Genomic DNA, 19,259 nt, shown 5'->3' on the forward strand with positions numbered 1-19,259 from the left:
GAGGACTTGTTGATCTATCTATCTAATCTATCTATCTATCTATCTATCTATCTATCTATCTATCTATCTATCTATCTATCTATCTTTCTTTCTTATCAATAAATAACTTCAATCAGTGGTTAAAGAGTATATAGCCTCTGAGTTCTTGCCCCTACAGGAGCTTTTTGGTTATGATGGTGCACTGTAGCATTGTACTGTGGATGTTTGTGTGGTTGGCCAGGAGGCAGTTTCATGTAGTATTGATGGACTTAATAGCTTTATCATTTTTGTATTTTGTGGAGATGCTCTGTTTGTGCAGTTCATCACGTAGTGTACTGCAGAGAGGTGAAACTTTTAAATGCATCTGGCGATTATTGGATGTAATACAGTGAAAATTCTCTGGTTCATCAGTGAAGGATACAGAACTACACTGCAGACTGGAGTTGGCTTACAGTGAGAAGCAAGGTGACAGCTGTTTCATATAAATGGGGGAAATTATTAGCACTTGATTTGATAGAATGGATCTCCCCGCTGCTGCAAATATGACAATGTGAGATGCTGTGAATGAGATGGATGAATGGAAATTGTGATTTTAGTACAAGTGATCACACAGCATCCATCAAATGCTGAAATATCCTCCACGTCTGTGTGCTGATGAAAATTACCAACCAAATGATACTATGTCAGTTTGAGTTGGTTGCATGTGAAATGCCAGCTCTCCACAGGGAAGTTGTTCTCTCTCAGAGGGAGTGCTTTACAGTTGTCACCTCTCTGTAGCTCATTCCCACTTCATAATGCTGCAAAAAAGAAATCTTATTAGATCACACTCAGCTCACACAAAAAACTGTTATATTTAGTCTGATATTTTCTGAAACATTAAGCTATTTAATCACTCACTGATGGATGGACTGGTTTCCACATTTCTTATATTTAAAGCCTCTACAAGGAAATCTTGTTTTGTGTTGATTCTGGTGGCCCCTGTGGACAAAGGCGGTAGTGTTTCTACTGTCTTATTCATTCATTCATTCATTTATTTCAAAGGGAGCAGTTTGTTTATGTTGGTCACATAGAGACATCAGACTGTTTCATAATCAGTTAAACGTTCCTTGTACATTTAATTTCTTTAAACTTAACAAAATTTAATAATTGGTCATACACACATGGCTGTTGTGCATGGTAGAGTATTAGCTTTTAAGGAGTGTCAAATGTAATTCAAGATAGAAATAATCATCTTGACATTTCTCTTCTGACTGCCAAAAATAAATGTACTTAAATCATAATCAAGTTGACAAGTTGATAGTATTTACTTCTAATGTGATTGACTGACGCATATGCTGTCATTCGCCATCTGTATCATGTTACAACAGTTCTGGTGAACAAGATTATACACTGCCCATCCAAAAAAAAAAAAAAAGAGTTGCACCGCTGCGCAAAGTCTGGATTCATCAGACCCCATGACCTTCTTCCATTGCTCCAGAGTCCAATCTTTATGCTCCCTAGCAAATTGAAGCCTTTTTTTATGATTAGCCTCACTGATCAGTGGTTTTCTTATGGCTACACAGCTGTTTAGTCCCAATCCCTTGAGTTCCCTTCGCACTGTGCATGTGGAAATGCTCTTACTTTCACTATTGAACATAGCCATGAGTTCTACTGTTGATTTCTTACGATATGATTTCACCACACGTTTAAGTGATCTCCGATCATGATCATTCAAGAGTTTTTTCAGACCACGTTTATTCCTCAAAGATGATGGTTCACCACTATCCTTCGAGGTTTTAATAATGCTTTTAATAATTTGACCTTTCTGAAACTGATTAACATCCTTTCCACGACTAAATGTCTTCCGATGTTGTTTAAGAAATGAGAAGCTACTCACCGCATCAGCTAGGGTTAAATAACTTGTTGCCAGCTGAAACATATTGATCACTGCAGTAATTATGTAATGGAAGGCTCTTACCTATTTGTTAAGTTAAATCCAGGTGGTGACTTTTTTTTGGGACGGGCAGTGTATCATTAAGTTTATTTCTGCATTTAACCCATTACCATAACTAATACCAAAATAAAGATTAAACATAGTAATTGTAAGTTTACAAAATCGATTTTCTGATTCAAATTTACACTGCTCAAGAAAATTAAGGGAACACCACATCATCACAGTATAACACAAAGGCAATTAAACATCAGGGATATCAATCTATCCGGTTAGGAAGCGTAAGCGATTGTGAATCAATTTCACCTGTTTTGGTGCAAATGAAAGTGACAACAGGTGCACTGGAGAGGCAATAGCAAGACAACCCCCAAAAAGGGAATGGCTTTGCAGGCCACAGACAATAGCTCTCTCCTTATCCTTCCTGACTGATTCTCGTCTAGTTTAGCATTTTGCTAGTGTCCTTGTCACTACTGGTAGCATGAGGCGGTACCTGCAGCCCGTTTAGGTTGTACAGGTAGTCCAGCTCCTCCAGGATGGCAGATCCATACGTGCTGTCGCAAGAAGGTTTGCTGTGTCTCTCAGCACAGTCTCATGAGCATGGAGGAGATGCCAGAAGAGGAGTCGTTACACGAGGAGAGCTGGACAGGGTCGTAGAAGGGCATCAACCCAGCAGCAGGACCGGTATCTGCTCCTTTGTGCAAGGAGGAACAGGAGCAGCACTGCCAGAGCCCTACAAAATGACCTCCAATGCGCAGTCCAAACTGCCAGAAACAGACTCCATGAGGGTGGCATGAGAGCCCGACATCTTCTAGTGGGACCTGTACTCAGCCTAGCACCGTGCAGCTTGATTGGCATTCGCCAGAGAACACCAGAATTGGCAGGTCTGTACTCTTCACAGATGGGAGCAGGTTCACACTGAGCACATGTGACAGACGTGAAAGAGTCTGGAGACGCTGTGATGAACATTATCACTGCTACCTGCAACATCATCCAGCATGACAGGTTTGGTGGTGGATCAGTGATTTTCTGGGAGGCATATTCTTGGAGGGTCGCACAGACCTCCACGTGCTAGCCAACGTTACCCTGACTGCTGTTAGGTACCGGGATGAAATCCTGAAAGCCATTGTCAGACCGTACGCTGGTGCAGTGGGCCCTGGGCTCCTCCTGGTGCAGGTAAATGCCTGTCCTCATGTGGCCAGAGTGTGTAGGCAGTACCTGGATGACGAAGGTATTGATGCTATTGACTGGCCCTCATGTTCCCCAGACCTGAATCCAATTGAGAACCTCTGGGATGTTATGCATCAGTGCATCCGACGCCGCCAGTCTGTCCAGGAGCTCACTGATGCCCTAATCCAGGTCTGGGAGGAGATCCACCAGGACACCATCCGCTGTCTAATCAGGAGCATGCCCAGACATTGTCTGGAGTGCATACAGGTACGGAGGGACCATACACACTACTGAGTCACATTATGAGTTGGCGTGATGTAGTGCTTGTTCAGTGAAAGGAAAAAATACTGGGTTGGTTTGTTTCTATGACAAATATATTGACATCAGCTACGTATCTAAAAAGAGGCACAAAAAAAAACCACCTGTGTAACCTGTATTTTTTTGATGTATGAGACTGGGATGTAGCTGTTTCCCCCCAGCTGCAGTAAGACCCCAGCAACCAGTGTTGCTCCTCTCCAGGAATAGGAAAGCTTTCTCTGACCGCAAAGTGCAGCAAGTTGGGCTCTGTGGATCAGAAGAGGAAACTTGATGGACTCTATATCATATTGCATCTCATACATCTTATGGAACTGAAAATTTGCCATACATGTTCCTGGGCTCACCTGACTGACCACCGACTGACTAAGCGAGAGGTCGTTGTGTGTAGTGTAAATACTGGCCTGAGAAGATTTAAAACAAGATAATTACTTATTACTTGAAATACGAGTCAAGAACAATCGGTCAGGTTGTCTGTTTACAATGTAGGATGGATCATCTGACCTACTTTGTCTAGTAAATGCAGCAGGGTAAATGTTTAATGTAAACATTAATATGTTTAATAATGCACCAGGTTAGATAAATCTTTGTACAATTTACAAGCACTGAATCTCTTTCATATCCAAGCAAAAGAAATATCCCTAACTGAGTCTATATTGAATCAAATTGGTAAATGCCCAGCCCTAGTAAAGATGAAGTTAATTGGAATTTTTCTTTCTGGGTTTAAATGCCGTAGTTAATTTATAGTGTCTCCTGAGAGTCAATATTATAATTTCAGGGCAAAAACATTTGTATTCAAGCACTAAAAAAGTTCTCATCCAGCCAGGGCTCACTTTAAGGCTGGTATGCTCCTTCCTTTTTTTTTTTTTTTTACCAAGCTTGTCTTTGGATTTGCAACTCCCCAGGGTCGCATACACATAATGATTTGCAAAATAAAATCATTTTATTCCCTGTTTCTTTGCCTCCCTCCTTCCAGCTTTCATGCAGCTTATGGGTACTGCTACCATACTTGTGTGGGAGGCAATTTTGCAGGTCATGAACAAGGAGCAGGAGAGAACAATGTATTATTTATAAGAACAAACACAAGTGGCAGCAGTGTCTCTGCATCCAGCTCTCCAAATGGAAGTTAAGATTATTGAGTCTCTGCCAGGCTGATTGGCTGTTTGTGGGTATTGGATTATGGGGGAAAACAGGAAGATAAAATTGTCTGTTCAGTCTAGACTATTCAGTGGGGCTGTATGGACTTATTGCATATCCTAAATGATACTAAATTGTACATTGGTGTCTTTTTCCTCCTGTTATCCATGTCTGTGTGTTTATCCTTAGTAAGAGGAGATTTGCATGTGAACCGAGCTGAACTGAGTGCAGCTGAAATTCAGTGCCCTATAAACAAAAGACTGAAAAATTCCCTTAAAGGAAAACTCTACCCATAGATACTCTAATATCGTTATGTATTATCAATCACTCATGTTGAGTTAATTGCAGGAATTATTTTGTGATGACTTATTGAACTGCCGTTCACAGCTCCATTCAGCCTGCTACTCTGGCTCAGTTGAACATATTGGATTTGCACTGTCTGTGTTGGCTGACTGCTATTGACAGGAGCATGAATTGATTGGTCCATGAGAATGTAAAGCTGATTAAGATTTGATTAATATGAGCTGTTCTTGGCAGAGGTTTGATGTATGGATTACCATGTCATGAAGTGGAATTGGAGAATGGTTTGTTTTACTCCTTTGGAAAAAAATATTTTTGAGTCCAGGCATGACTACCAACATGCAGTTAACTAGTTTGTTCCTGGTATGGAGAAAAGAAATCTGTGGTTTGAGGTCAGGATTTCAAAAACAAAAGTAATATTATAAAATTATTAAAGTGCTTAGGGCACCCACCTGTGTGTAATGTCCTTGTGTCTTCTTCTGTCTGGGATGAAGTTTTTTTTATTGTGCACTCAAGCGAATATCAGTCAAAGTGGTGTTGGTTTATTTATTATAACAATGTGTTCTGTTTTTGCCTGATTGCTTGTATATCTGGATTGATGTTTGTATCTAGATTGGTTTTAATTAATAAAACATTTTAAGCCATGAAAGTGCTTATGTTTCATGGATAAATCAATGCTTTCAAGTTCGCAGCCAGCAGTTGCACAGCAGCTGCAAAATACCATTAATACCAGAAGCCACCTTACTCAGTTTTCAAGTTAATGTTCCACTACAATAGTACAAGGTGTCATCGGCTGATGTCAGTCCTCGAATGACTGATGACAGCTAGAGGTGGCACAAACAACTCAATACATGAATGGAAAAATCCTGCAACAACTATGTTCTTGAAAACTGATCCACTGCATAGGGACACATGTGCAACCACTCCCCAAGGAAACCTTTCCACTACAAATGATGCACCTCCTACTTTCACACATTTAGTCATCTCAATAAAAGTGAACACAGTGGTGCTTTGCTGAACTTGGCTGTACCAATATCATTTTTGTGGTTTTAAATGTGCTATTTAAAATGCCTGGCATCACTGGATGGCTATTGGTTTGAATACAGAATTGACTAGAGAGCTAACAACCAACTTTAGAGTTTGTTGAAGAGCAAATAAAAAAAGTATTGCTACGTGAAAATTGCCTGGTGACAGAAACTAAAAGTCTTAAATCCGAAATGTCATGGTGTTCTTTTAAGGTGCTTTGCAGTATTGTCTAGTTCAGTCCCACTGTATATCTGAGCTGTTAAAGTAGCATGCTACCTCTTTAGAGACACTTTCTGTCTTCCTTCTGCAGCCATGTATGAGACCTTTTCCTGCTCTCTCTGCTACACCATGGTAGCAAGAAGTTACCAGTGGCACACGGTTGACAGTTTATCCTGACAGGCCCGTCAAAGAGCTGCACTGGGGAACTGGCAGGACTTTCTGTATTAGAGGGCAGGAGAGTTGTGCCGTGAAACTAAATGAGCAAACCTTTGCTCTTCCCTCTGTCCTCTGTAGAGTGATAGACCATCTAAATATGCTATATCTATTTACATAGGATTACTTTTTTTTAGAATTGATGGTGATATCAGCATGAACATGGCAACTATGCTATGGTTAATTTACCATTCCTTAACCACAGCTTAACCATGACCTATAGGAATGGTTTAGGTTAAGGAGCTAAAACACTTATTTAAGGTAGGGGAAACTGAAGCAAAGCAAAAATGTGTGCAAATTAGTGCTACACCTGTATCCACCATCCAGACCTCCACACCCTTACTTTCCATCTCGCAAGAGAAATGGCACACTACTGACTGCATATGCACTGAACGATGTCATTGGATGCAAAGTTTGAGGTGGGAAATTGTTTCTACAGATACTTATTAAAAACCAGGAATGAAAAAGGAAGTCTGCAAGTTAGCAGATTTATTTGGAAGAGTAACCAAACCCTCTTTCATACTTCACAGTTGGCCATGCTTGATGAAAAGGGAGTGTGGCTTTACTGCAGTTCACTTTAGGTAATGTAGAACTCTGTAATTGGCTTATAGACATCCAGTCAAAAAAGTCTGTGCATTTGGGTGGAGTCTGACAGTAATCATAGATTTAGACATTCTAGAAAAGTGTTCATTAGAATGAATGGGGGATCTGAACAGGTTTTAAATGAAGTATGAATTTTACTTTTTCCGTATTAGCATTGACCACTGCTATTTTATTGTTGTTAGAGGCTAACTTTAGAAAAAGGAATCTAGTCTTGTGTTTGAAGAACTTTGCATGGGCAGCTCCCTACTCCTCAGGGGAAGGCTAGTAAGAGAACTATGAAAGGCACTGCAGTGATTCTACCTTGGGTGTCCAGAAGTAGGGAGCCAGATTGTTTATATGTCACTTTGACTGATCAGAGGTTGATTTACATGGCTGCTCCCTTTCAACTCCACAGCCTAATGAGTCTCTGTGAGGAGAAGACACTTTCTGTGAAACTGTTGTCACTTGTCATTGTGAATTGCCTCTGAAACACAGCTTTATTCCGCCTCACACAACATTTGACTGCCTGGCTGCATGCCTAGACACCATTAAATTCTTGAGTCCAAATGAGAAACAGGCCTGTAAGACAAGTGTGCTGCGGTGGGTGACAATGAGATGTGAAACAATAGGCTGAAACACTCAGGAGTGAAGGAATAGTTTTGACCGAGGAATAGTATTAAGGCCCAGTCATTTTTGGAATGTCCTCTACTGCAGTCATTTTCCACCTGCTTTTTTAGTCGATTTTACTTATGACTCTAAATACTGGCCTGAGAAGATTTAAATCAAAAGATAATTACTTTAAAATACTAGTCGGGAACATAGAAAACACAAATTCAGCAATTAAAATGTATAATAAGTGGGTTTCAATTCCCTCGTAGCACAGAATTAGCATTTGGGCTACAAACCTATTTGGTTACTAAATACCAATACAAACAAAGGTGGTTTGTATTGGAACCATCTGAGAAGTCGAAAAAATACTTGGTAGATGATTGGATGAACCATCTGTCTCTCACCTTCTATCACAGGTGAACTTCAACCAATCAGATCAATGAACCATATAACGTAGTGAAAATCTTATTGAAGTCAGTCAGGAAAAGAGGGAAAAGATCTTTTTCATGGAGAAAAGCCTTCCGTGCTGTTCTTTGCTCTTCTTTCAATCAAGAAATACTCGTTCTGATAGAACTGATGCTAGCAGCATCTACGCTAACCTCTTTATGGTGATTGGAGTGGAGACCCATTATGTTTGAATCGAAGGCCTATCTACTTAGGCTTGGGTCAGTAGATTTATGTAAAAGTCAGACTTTGTGCAAACATGCAAACAAAAATTGTTATTCATGATGGATCCATAATCATGTCAGCATAACTGTGCTAAACTATTTTACCATTATGAGTGAGTTTTATTTGTTGTTAAATTTCACAATTTAATTCTGGAGAAAAAACTAGCATCCAAATGGTCAAATGTAGATATGAATGGACTTTGACACAAAATGTTGTGTGTTAGTGGCTCCAGTCCAAACATCACAATGTCAGACTTCTGAGCATGGGATGTGAGAGAACTAGGATGAGACTGGCATGGAGAGTGACAAGGACCAGTACAAGGTAGTGAATGCAGCATGTAAGCAGCATAATGTAGTGTGTGGATGGATTCCCTGACCAGTGTCAGAGTGGAGTAGGCTGCGCTGCCACAGGCCTCTGCGGCACGTGTTGAAAAGCAGCATCTCCTGTTTACTTTGGCATCATTTACCAGAGTAATTGAATGAAGAAAATTCTCCGCTCCTTGGAGCTAAACCAGCCATGAAGAGATGAGCTCATAACCAACACACTTTATTCCACCAATTATTCAGTAGCCCAGAGGATGTTGGATATGTAAGGCTGGTCTGAGAAATATGCTGTGAGCTGGTAAGATTCCAAAGCACACATAACATTTAACCAGGTTACCATGCTTACAGCTCCTGCATGCATGGCTGTGACCTGACCACCGTAGCTGATTGCAGCAGTTCCAGCATAAATCTAAAATAAAACACCCTTTACAGACTCCCGATAATAAAAACGGACCAAAAGGAAGCAATTTAACTACCTAGCGTGTGGTAAAAGCAAAGCACGTACATAAAAAAAAACCAGCTTCATTAATTTCATTCACAACACATAGAAACAATGCTGAAAAGTGAGAAAACAACCAATTCTAGAATAATTACTCTAATTTTAAATACATTTTTGTATTCTGTTGTGTTCTATTTTTCAGTGTTTCCCCCAGGTTTTTTCCAGCAGCTGGAGTACATGTTTTATTTTGCGCCGTCAGAAGATATTTAGCCACATGAGAAGGTTTCTTCGTTGCTGCCAGCTGCACTTTAAAAAGAACCAATAACATTATTAGACTGCTAAACAGTGTCTGGGGGTGTCCGATAATTCTTGCACGTCCCATACTCTGGCTGCTTAAAGTAGATATAGTGAGTTTATTGTGTTGGGGGAGATTTTTATATACTATGTAGACTTGCACTGCGTAAAGGGCAAACACTGCAAAAAAACTTACTCTCAGTTATCCCAATATTATTCACTTATCAATATAGATAACACAGCGGACTGCCAGGTTTTTAAATCTCTTTTGCTTTAATATTTTCTTTTTTTTGCTAAGAAAGATAAATGTGATAACTGTAATAATTGCTGTAATTTTCAATATTTTCCAGGTAATGGTATTTGCACAAGAAAATTGCACTGACCCATACACAGTCACTGCTGCATTTCTGTACTTCTACAAACTGCAAGCCACTTTAATTCTCAATAAATACTTGTAGAGTCACTTTAAATGAATTTAAGTGGTCTTTCCATTATTAATGAGGACAAACTGGGCTTACTGAGTCCATTTATTGATCTTTCTGTATGTGTTTCTGCATGTAGAATATGGTTTATAGTCAAGTTTTCAGTTCCAGTTCGGCTGCTGTCTGGACTTCAGCATATGGCTGAAGTTGTTTTTAACAGGTTGTAATGGGTACAGAGTAACGTCTTGGAGATGGTGGTTTTAGAGTTGGCAGTGGTGTGGCAAGGGGAACATTTGTAGGGAAGCCAAGGAGGACAGGCCCTCTATAAAATAGCTCAGAACATGTGACATGTGTCCTTTCTGGTGTCATATTTCAAGCAACAAACATGCAGCAGTCAACTTAAAAGAAATCTATTTATATCTATTTCGGTCAAATTACCATGACGTATGTATGTTGGGGCTTATGACGTAGAACAAAAGAAAGAAAGATGTTTAGAGTATCATTTGAATGGTCAGCATTCACCCTCACAGTATTCAGGCTGGAGTTGTGACTTACTTTGATAAGACCTGACTTGAGACTTGACTTGGACTCAATTGACTGAAAAAGACTAGCAGACCAGCTCTGGAACAAGATAATTAGTGTAGGGATAGAGGGTATGCTTGGTTTGTGTGAGTTAAACTACATTAAGTATAAGAACTACCACTTTAATGCACCAATACATGGTCATGGAAACATGTTTCTGATTAGTGACTTATAATCATCTCATATTTGCCCATTATACAGAAAAGGTTTTATGAAACCAGCTTCATCTTAATTAAACCTGTCATTTACCTTTCCTCCAAGAAAGCTTTCCACCCCAAACATTTGAAGATTCCACAATTCCCGTAAAAAGTATGCACGGAGAGCCAGCTTGTGTCTCCTGTGGGTTGCTTCTTCTTTGTGCCTCCCTCCTGAATAAACACCATCCCCTCTGTGGCTTCAGCCATGCATGTCCTCTATGAGACTGGCTTCATGCAAAGATCAGCCACTAAATGAGGAGGGTGGAGTGGTTGGCGTTTTGGCACACGCTAAGCCATTCTAGCACATATGTGTAGCTGTTTTGTGACCCTGGGGTTCTGGATAATTTTGTCAGTGTTCAATCTCTCACCTCCTCCAGATGACATACTTGCTGTCCAGTATCACATGTAGGAGATTTCCAGCAGATACTGCACTTTTGCTTCTGACTATTTTGATCTACAGTCAGAATAATCAACAACATTAAAAGTATTTGGTAGACTTCTACTTTGTCACTGCATAATGTACCCACCAGATTATTATGTTTTCCTTCATTGGCTCCACAATCCTATGCTCATACTGTAGTGTACACTATGTTGGGCAACAGTAGGCTTTGTGTAAGCTCTTCAGCAATAAGAACTAATTCAGAAGTGGCTCAAGATATAGCTGTAATGGCGACTAGATAGTGGAAAGAAGAAATCTCTGCAAATCAACAAATTTTACCCCCCAGGAAATTATTTTATTAATAATAATTATTGCCCCCAAATACTAGCAAAATAATCCCAATTGGACAAAACACAAGCCTAGTAGGATGTACGATGCATAAATGTTGAATGTCAATACAGGATGGTGCGAAAGAAGCCCTTGCTTTTTGATTGTGAGGGACTGTCACAGTCAAATCAAAGTCAATGGTAAATGAGGAGTCATGATGTGTTATCATTGCCATCACTTGTCCTTACCAAAAGCAGCAAGACAAAACTCCAACATAAAACAAACGCGGGACACAGACATGTGAAAGGGTGGATTTTTCTTCTTAAAGTGGTTCTAGTAGCCCTAGAGCTTACATAAAGAGTTTTGCACACATTTTGAGAAGTTCATAGATCACGGTAGTTGTATCCTCTGTAAGTGTTATGAACTCATCGAGAGGGGTAAGCCATTAGCCGTCGGCCAAGTATGAGCTCTCTAATCTTCTCACCATCCAGATTTCCCTACACCTCAATATGTGGCACTATAAATCTGATAGTGGGTTTTGCTTCTGTATTTGGTGCGAGGACATTTTGTAACTAGCCATCCACTAGATTTAGTAAAGACAACTTTGCAACAAAAATGAAAAAGATGCTCTGACAGAGCCAAGAATGGTTGAGTCTGTAACCACACGTTTCCACTCTGATCTGCACTTTTCAATGGAGACTAATATCTTCTTACATTAAATTGCAAGCAGTTGTAGTAGTAATGTGTTTCTCTACACAGGATTCAAAGACTCTTTAAGTCCTACTTTTTCCCGTTTTCTTCTCATTATTACTGTCTATCTTTGTGGATTATATGTGAGGTCAAATAGACGTATTTCTAAGGAAATAATTGTAAGAAAAACGGCAAGCACAGGATCAGAGAAGAATGCAAGTGAGAGACAACTCACAGCTGCCAGTAAAGTGAGACGAGGGCACTGGCTTGTTTTACATTTCGGGTGTGTAGCCTCAGGGTCAGCCAACAGCAGCCAGGGGAAATAAATAGCTTAATAATGGTACAATCCATTCGCTTCTTCTCCACCCACCTCCTCTGCCTTCTTGGAACCTCTGATAAAAACCTCTGTGCTGGCTTGACTCGCATGCTAACTTATTTTTGCATAGTGCTGTAAAGGGCAGTATTTCCCTGCTGTACAGTACAATGACCATCCTCAGGACCCTACCCTAACCTGTTGCACAATTTGTATGACTGGATTTCCATGGAAATGTACCTGGGGAGCAGCTATTGGCTCTGGCTGTACAAATGGGTTTTGAATCACACTGAACTTTAAAGAGCAAACTTATCAGTTGCCAAAAGTTACTGTGAAAATATCATGCCTTGACTGAAAAATGGTCTTCATGGATTCCTGCTGAGGAAATAGGATTTAACCTTGCCTGGAACATTCCTCTTGCAGCTCACAATTTTGAAAACATTGCTCTCATAACATTGATCAGTGTTCCACATTTACAGTGCCATTGTTGTAAATTTTAAAATGCTCCACCTTGCACTTTAATTCAGTATGCAGATTTGTACAGATCAAGACCACTAACTCTCCCTCACTAGGACTGTCCTAAAATACACAGTAGCATAAAGGTTGTACAGTTCTTCTCTTGTGTTTCTGTATCAAAAATGTTTCGACACATTACTGCTCAGATGGTTTGGTGTTATGATTATCTGTGGTGTGGATCACCAGTTTTATCAGTTTTTCTCTAGGGAAGAGAACACCCTAGTTTGCTGATAAAACAACAATTTATGCAGTTGAGTATATGGTTGGGCTGAACAATTAATGAAAATATCATTGATATCAATCAACATTTTGTTAGGTACAGGCCCCCAAAATCCTGTTTTTTTGCTAAAATGATAATTTCCATAATTTTCCTAATTGCACATCATATTTCAATCGCAATATTTTTCAAAATAATTGCAGTATGATGTTTTTACCATATCATGCAGCCCTCATATATGGACAGTGCATTTTAGGGATTATCTGCCGGGCTTTTATGTCGAAGTGCTTTGAGTGGCCTAAGCGGATACAGATTCTGTAGGAAAACAAAGGAAATATGTTGACAACGTTGTGCAGATATATTTTGTGTTGGTAGTGAGCAGTTTGCATGTACATTCCTCTCTGTGTTGATAATAACGTCAATCCGGCTGAATTGCATATGGACATCACTGTAGTTTGACATTTGAGAAATGACTTCATCCACCATGAATCAAATTACTTAATTTGTAAGTGTGGGTGGCCTGCGACAGTACAGTATGTATTGTTATTGGGTCCTGTATGGAAAGGAGCCATGAACCACAAACCACACAAGTAGAAGGCAGGCAAGCATCAGCTTGTAAAAAGACTGATCTGTGGTTTCTGCTGCAGAGAAAGCTCTTATTGGAGGATAGATGTTGACAGAGGACAATCTGAGGGCAGCAGCGAGGCAGGGGGCAACTGCTGGATGACAATACTTTGATGCCTTCAAGCACCACCGCTTCAACTGTTATCCACCTGTCTTAGCCTGTCGCCATACAATGAGCCTGCTCTCAAGAAGCCACTTCTACCTCCAAACAAAAACACCTGCGTTATGATTCTTTCTCTGGGGACAGACGTGTGGCCTTTTGATGTGAAACTTTTCAGTTTTTGTTGCCTGTTGAACTCCACTGTGGGATATATAATTACTTTTCTAACCACCCAACTTTTACTGCTGTCTCTGAAGGAGAGCATTTGTGAGTGTTACCATGGAGTACTGACACGACCGGCTGTCCTTCCAAACGATGTCCCAGAATTCAGCACTTGTGTAGGGACACAAAGAGTCAACAGAACAATAGTAGTATAGGTAACACTGCAGATGACTAGCTTATCAGACCAGACCAATTATCTTTTGGAGCAGTAACTGGTGTCAAAATTAAATTTGACTCCTAAGAGAAATCTTATTTTCTCATCAGTGTTACACACTCTAGCTAAGAGTAATCTGTTTGCCAAGATGAGTAAATGATGAAATCACATGCTTAGTAAAGCTTAGTTTTAAACTGTCCAGGGCTAAGATTGAGTGGCTTAAAGGATTATATCTACTATAGAATAATTTAATTATTCATTTTCGGGCACAAAGGAGAAGGTTTGTTAATTGATTAAAACTTAATTTTGTAGTTTTGTCCATCATTACTTATTCTTATTAAACTAGTTCAGTCAATGTACATGTTAACTGATGAGATCTGATGAAGAAGATGTCTGGCAGGACAAAAAACAGACAGACAGACAATAAGACAAACAACTCAATTAAATTTTATTTGTATAGCTCCAATTCATAACAAAAGTTATCTCAGGACACTTTTCAAATAGAGCATGACACCAGATATAAACTAAATGCTGGCCTGTTTATCAAAATGTTGCTCCATAAAGCTGCCAGTGATCAAAACCACCACAGAGTACCTTTCAAAGGACCAGTGTGTAGAATTTAGTGGCATCTGGCGATGAGATTGCAGTTGGCAACCAACTCACGTCATCCTCCCTTTCTAAACGTGTAGAAGAAACTACTGTGGTTGCAAAAATCACAAAAGGCCCTATCTACAGCCAGTATTTTTTTGGTTTTTAAAATCCACTAAAAAATAATTGGATAGTGACAGTAAAAGGGGGCAGAGAGAGGGGATGACACACAGCAAAGGGCCACAGGTCAGACCCTAACCCTGGGCTGCTGCAACAAGGACGGTGCACATGGTCTGCCAGCCCCACCAGGCGAGCCACACGGCCAGTGTTTGGTTTGTCCATCTTTGGCACCTCTAGAACATGGTGGTCAACATGGCGGACTCCTTACTTTCACTCTGTAGATAAAAACAGCTCATTCTAACTTAAAGAAAATATAACAATTCTTATTTCCAGGTGATTATACATGAAAATATACAGATGAATATTATATTCCATTTATGCCAATAGATTATATAGATTTATGACCACGACATAAAGTGTAAATAGATTTATTTTGAGCAGCACTATTATCCATGAGCAGACTTTTATTTTGGTGATGTACAATATTATTGTTCCAGTGCACACACCAGTGAATTCAGGCCTCAGTGTTGTTCTACGAGACATGTTTATTCATGCATTCAAAGGAGATTTTTCAAGGTTTGTGTCCATCTATTCACATCCGCCTGCTCCACGCCAATATTAATAAGACTGACAGGTGCTGTTTATTATGAGGGTAAGGATAGAGCTCTGCTGTTTTTACTGGCATTGTGTTTGAGTAGGTGTGACTACAGGCAAGAGACAGCTGTTGAAAGAGCATATTGTTATTGCAAGAACTACAGCAGATATAGTGTGGTAAAATCCCTGTAACTTGCCTGGAGCTGTTTCTCTGTCAGGTCTCTTTATCTGATACTGGTTATCTTCTCTTCCCTGCTCTCGCCTCTCTTCCTTCCCTCGCCTTTGTCTCGCTGTCTCTCTCCCTTAGGCATGCCCAGCTTCATCAAGTCCCCTGACGATCAGACAGGGATTTCAGGAGGAGTGGCGTCGTTCGTATGCCAGGCGGTGGGTGAGCCCAAACCTCGCATCACCTGGATGAAGAAGGGGAAGAAAGTCAGCTCACAGCGCTTTGAGGTATCACTTAGCACTTAGGTAGCAGGCCTAAAAGTTCCCTGTCTGATGAGTTAGAATGTGCAGAACCTTTCTTTCTAACACCCTCACTGCTCATTATCTCTCTGCTTTTGTGCGCATCTAAGACAGACAGACAATGCAGGATAGGTTGTGTGCTGTAATTGTATAGTGTCTCTACATTAGTTCTCAGGTGGATGTGTATTTAGCAGCAGTGAGGCTGAGCTGTATGCTGGGCCTGTATTAACTAATTACAGCCATTCTGAAAGATCTATACCACAGCTTTCTGGTATTTGGAGTCTGTTTAAAGACCACTTAATGCAAGTAAGGTTAGCTGCAATATTCTAATAAGAATACCTGAGGCTCAGCATCACAGTGAGCTCATTGTCTGTAGGTCAAAAAGTGTCACTGACAGGTTAGAGAGCAGAACTGTGATAACCCAGTTTAGCGGAGCCAGAGGCCAGCACATTACAGGCTGTCCGGTTTATTCAGTTTTTGCGTGTGTGAGAGCGCAAGTTTACTGAAGTGCACCATGACATCTCTTAATGTCAGACCTCCAAGGTTCCAACAGTTTGATATTTTAATATGACTCATCTGTTAAATTAGTACATTACAGTTCTGAAGAATTATCCACAGAGCAGCAAATAATTAAAGGTTAAGCATCAGTGTTTTATTCTTCACTGTTTCAAAGGTTTTATAGGCCGAGTGGGCTGTGGCAAGGCCCATGGATGATTGTGCCAAGTCGATTGTAACCGTATAATGAGAAATGTCCATTACAAGTTCCCAGAGCCCATGGCCATATGTTCCTTCATGTTTCTATGAACCCAACCCAAAATGTAAACTTGCTTGAATTAGGTAATCTTGCTTATTTTAGTTTTTGTCAAATTTACATAAGAATTATACTTAAACTATACAGTGTTGCTTTTAAGTACTTTTAGGAAGATGGGAAAAACACAAACTTTAAGTGATTTTCTTATTGTGTGCACCCAGATTGTATAGTTGTTTACTTTTAAGAACAGATCATGTTGCAGCCACGACTTTCTCATGTTATTAAACAGAACCAGTATTTATACTGGGCCTTTGTCAGTTTGCCTCTGAGCCTGTGTTTGTGGACTTTAAATACATTAAGTATCAAAGCATGCTCTCACATCAACTATATGCCACAGTAATGCCAGACTCACAGCTTTTACACTGCTGGTCAAAAGTTTTAGAACAACCCAATTTTTCCAGTTTTTTAATTGAAATGAAAGCAGTTCAAGTCCAATGAACAGCTAGAAATGGTACAAAGGTAAGTGGTGAACTGCCAGAGGTTAGAAAAAAGGAAAAGTTACCCAAAACTGAAAAATAATGATTTCCTTTTTCAGGGAACAAGAAATGGGTTAAGAACTTAAAGCTGTTTTGCAGCAATGGATGTTGATCAAGCTTTGAAAGTTGGTGCTACCAATTCCCACAGGTGTCTGAACTTGTCTTGATTTTTTACAACCCCCTCTGTCTGCATAAAAGTAGTGTTGGAACACACTGTGGTACCATACCCTCGTGAGCATTTGAACAGTATTGTACTGCAGAAAGTTGTGTGTTGATGGCATTGAGCTGGTTTGGGATGAACTGGACAGAGTGAAAGCAAAGCAACCTACAAGGGCCACAGATTTATGGGAACTTCTGAAACAGTCTTGGGAAGAACTTTCTGAATAATATTTGATTTCCACTGTAGAAAGAATGCCATGAGTATGTTCAGCTGTTCCATACTACAGCTGTTATCAAATTTAGTTTTGTGTTTGTTTTCAGAGGAGTTATTAATCATTAGGATTTCAATAGTTTGTCAGTTTATCAAAATAATGCCCAGGGTTTAACGTTAATGTTTGTTTTCACTTTCACACAAGTGGGTCAAACTATATTATTTGCCCCTATACAATTTAAAAAAAAATATATTAGCAGTTATTAAATAACAACATTTTAAAGTTGCCTTTTGAAAAAAGGGGTCAGATGATTAGGAATCCCAGTATCCAGTTGCACGCCAAGGTCACTGAGTTCAGTGATCAGTTTGGAGGGGGTGATGGTGTTGAATGAAAGTTAGGGATGAAAGTGAACAGCATCCTCACATAGGTGTTGCTATGTGGGTAAGGGCGGAGTGTAGAGCCATGGAGATGCCATCCTTCGTACTCCTCTTCTGGCAGTAGGTGAGTCGAGTGTGGGTGGTAGGCAGCTTTTGAGATGAGCCAGAATCAGCCTCTTGTAGCCTTCCTCAAAGTGGGGGTGAGTGCAACAGGCAAAAGTGGTTAAGGCACTCGCATGATGGGGATGGTTGGAAGCATGTGGGGAAAAGCTGTTTGGGCCATTGACAGGTAAAAGATGTCAGTCAAGACCTTATTCAGTTTCCCAGCACAGGCCCTAAGCATGTGTCCACCGATGCCATCATGGCCAGCAACCTTCCGTGCATTAATCCTGTTTAGTGCAGCACACACGATCGTGGGGGAGAATGTGAGGGACTTGTGGTCTGCAGGGATGGCTGCCTCTTGGTTGTTCCTGTCAAAGTGGGTGTAAACATCCTGAAAAGCATTACTTTCAAGAATTATATTGTTTAAAGATCAAGTCTTAAATGAAATTAAATATTTTATTGATTAACAATGTTGCTGGTCAGATGTTATCTAAAAGTGTTGAGTATTTTTGTATGCAACTGCCTGATGGTTTGACAAAAAGATAAAGTGAACAAAATATTCAATATGAAGAAATACCAGCTGCCATGTCTATAATACATAGGCATTGTCTAGAAGTCTAGTGTCCTGCTGTGTCTCTTATACAGTTGAATGTGCAGAATCTTTGTGCACTTTGGTAAACCGACCAGAATCTAGACATTTTATGCATTCAGCTGCATTAACGCACACAGCAACTGCTTAATTAATAGGACTGTATAAGCCTTCTTGCAGGACTCTGGAGCAGCAGGAAAGCTCATTAGCTGCCAGCCAACCCAAATGACTTCAAGTGAAGTGACTCAACATGAGTCCTGCGTAGACGGAGACACTTGGTTCATGTCGTCATGAGTAATAGGAATTATCTTCCACCTGTCTGCTCAGCATTACTCAAACTGATGGTTACCGTGTGTTTGTGGGGTGGGTGTACCTCCTCCCAGTGCAGGGAAAGTCCAACTCTCTACCTCTCCTTTAACTACCCTGTTATTCAATTTTATTCAGTAGAATGAGATTTTTGATGGATTAATACAATAGGAAGATATTGTGTTCTAGTGAAATGTTCCTCATATCATATGTATGTTTGTTTTAGGATTTATATGTTCATACTTCTAGAGTTAGAATAAAGTAGACTGGATAAATCTGTGAACCTGTTATCACATGGTGTTAACATGTGATGTGTATCTGCAAAGGTTTTCTGGATAATGACATCTGATCATGGGTCTTTGCATATACACCAGCAGCCTGTTGCACCAGCTGTAACGTAAATTATTACTAGGTTGTGATTGAAGTGGGTGTACCATAGAGATAGGTTACAACTTAACTGAAGTAACAGCTCAATAGTTACACATGCCCCTAAGGTAGTGTAAATCATAAAATGT

The sequence above is a fragment of the Morone saxatilis genome, unplaced genomic scaffold, assembly GCF_004916995.1.
Source record: "Morone saxatilis isolate NCDOM2014 unplaced genomic scaffold, NCSU_SB_2.0 Contig12, whole genome shotgun sequence".
Classification (NCBI taxonomy): domain Eukaryota; kingdom Metazoa; phylum Chordata; class Actinopteri; family Moronidae; genus Morone; species Morone saxatilis.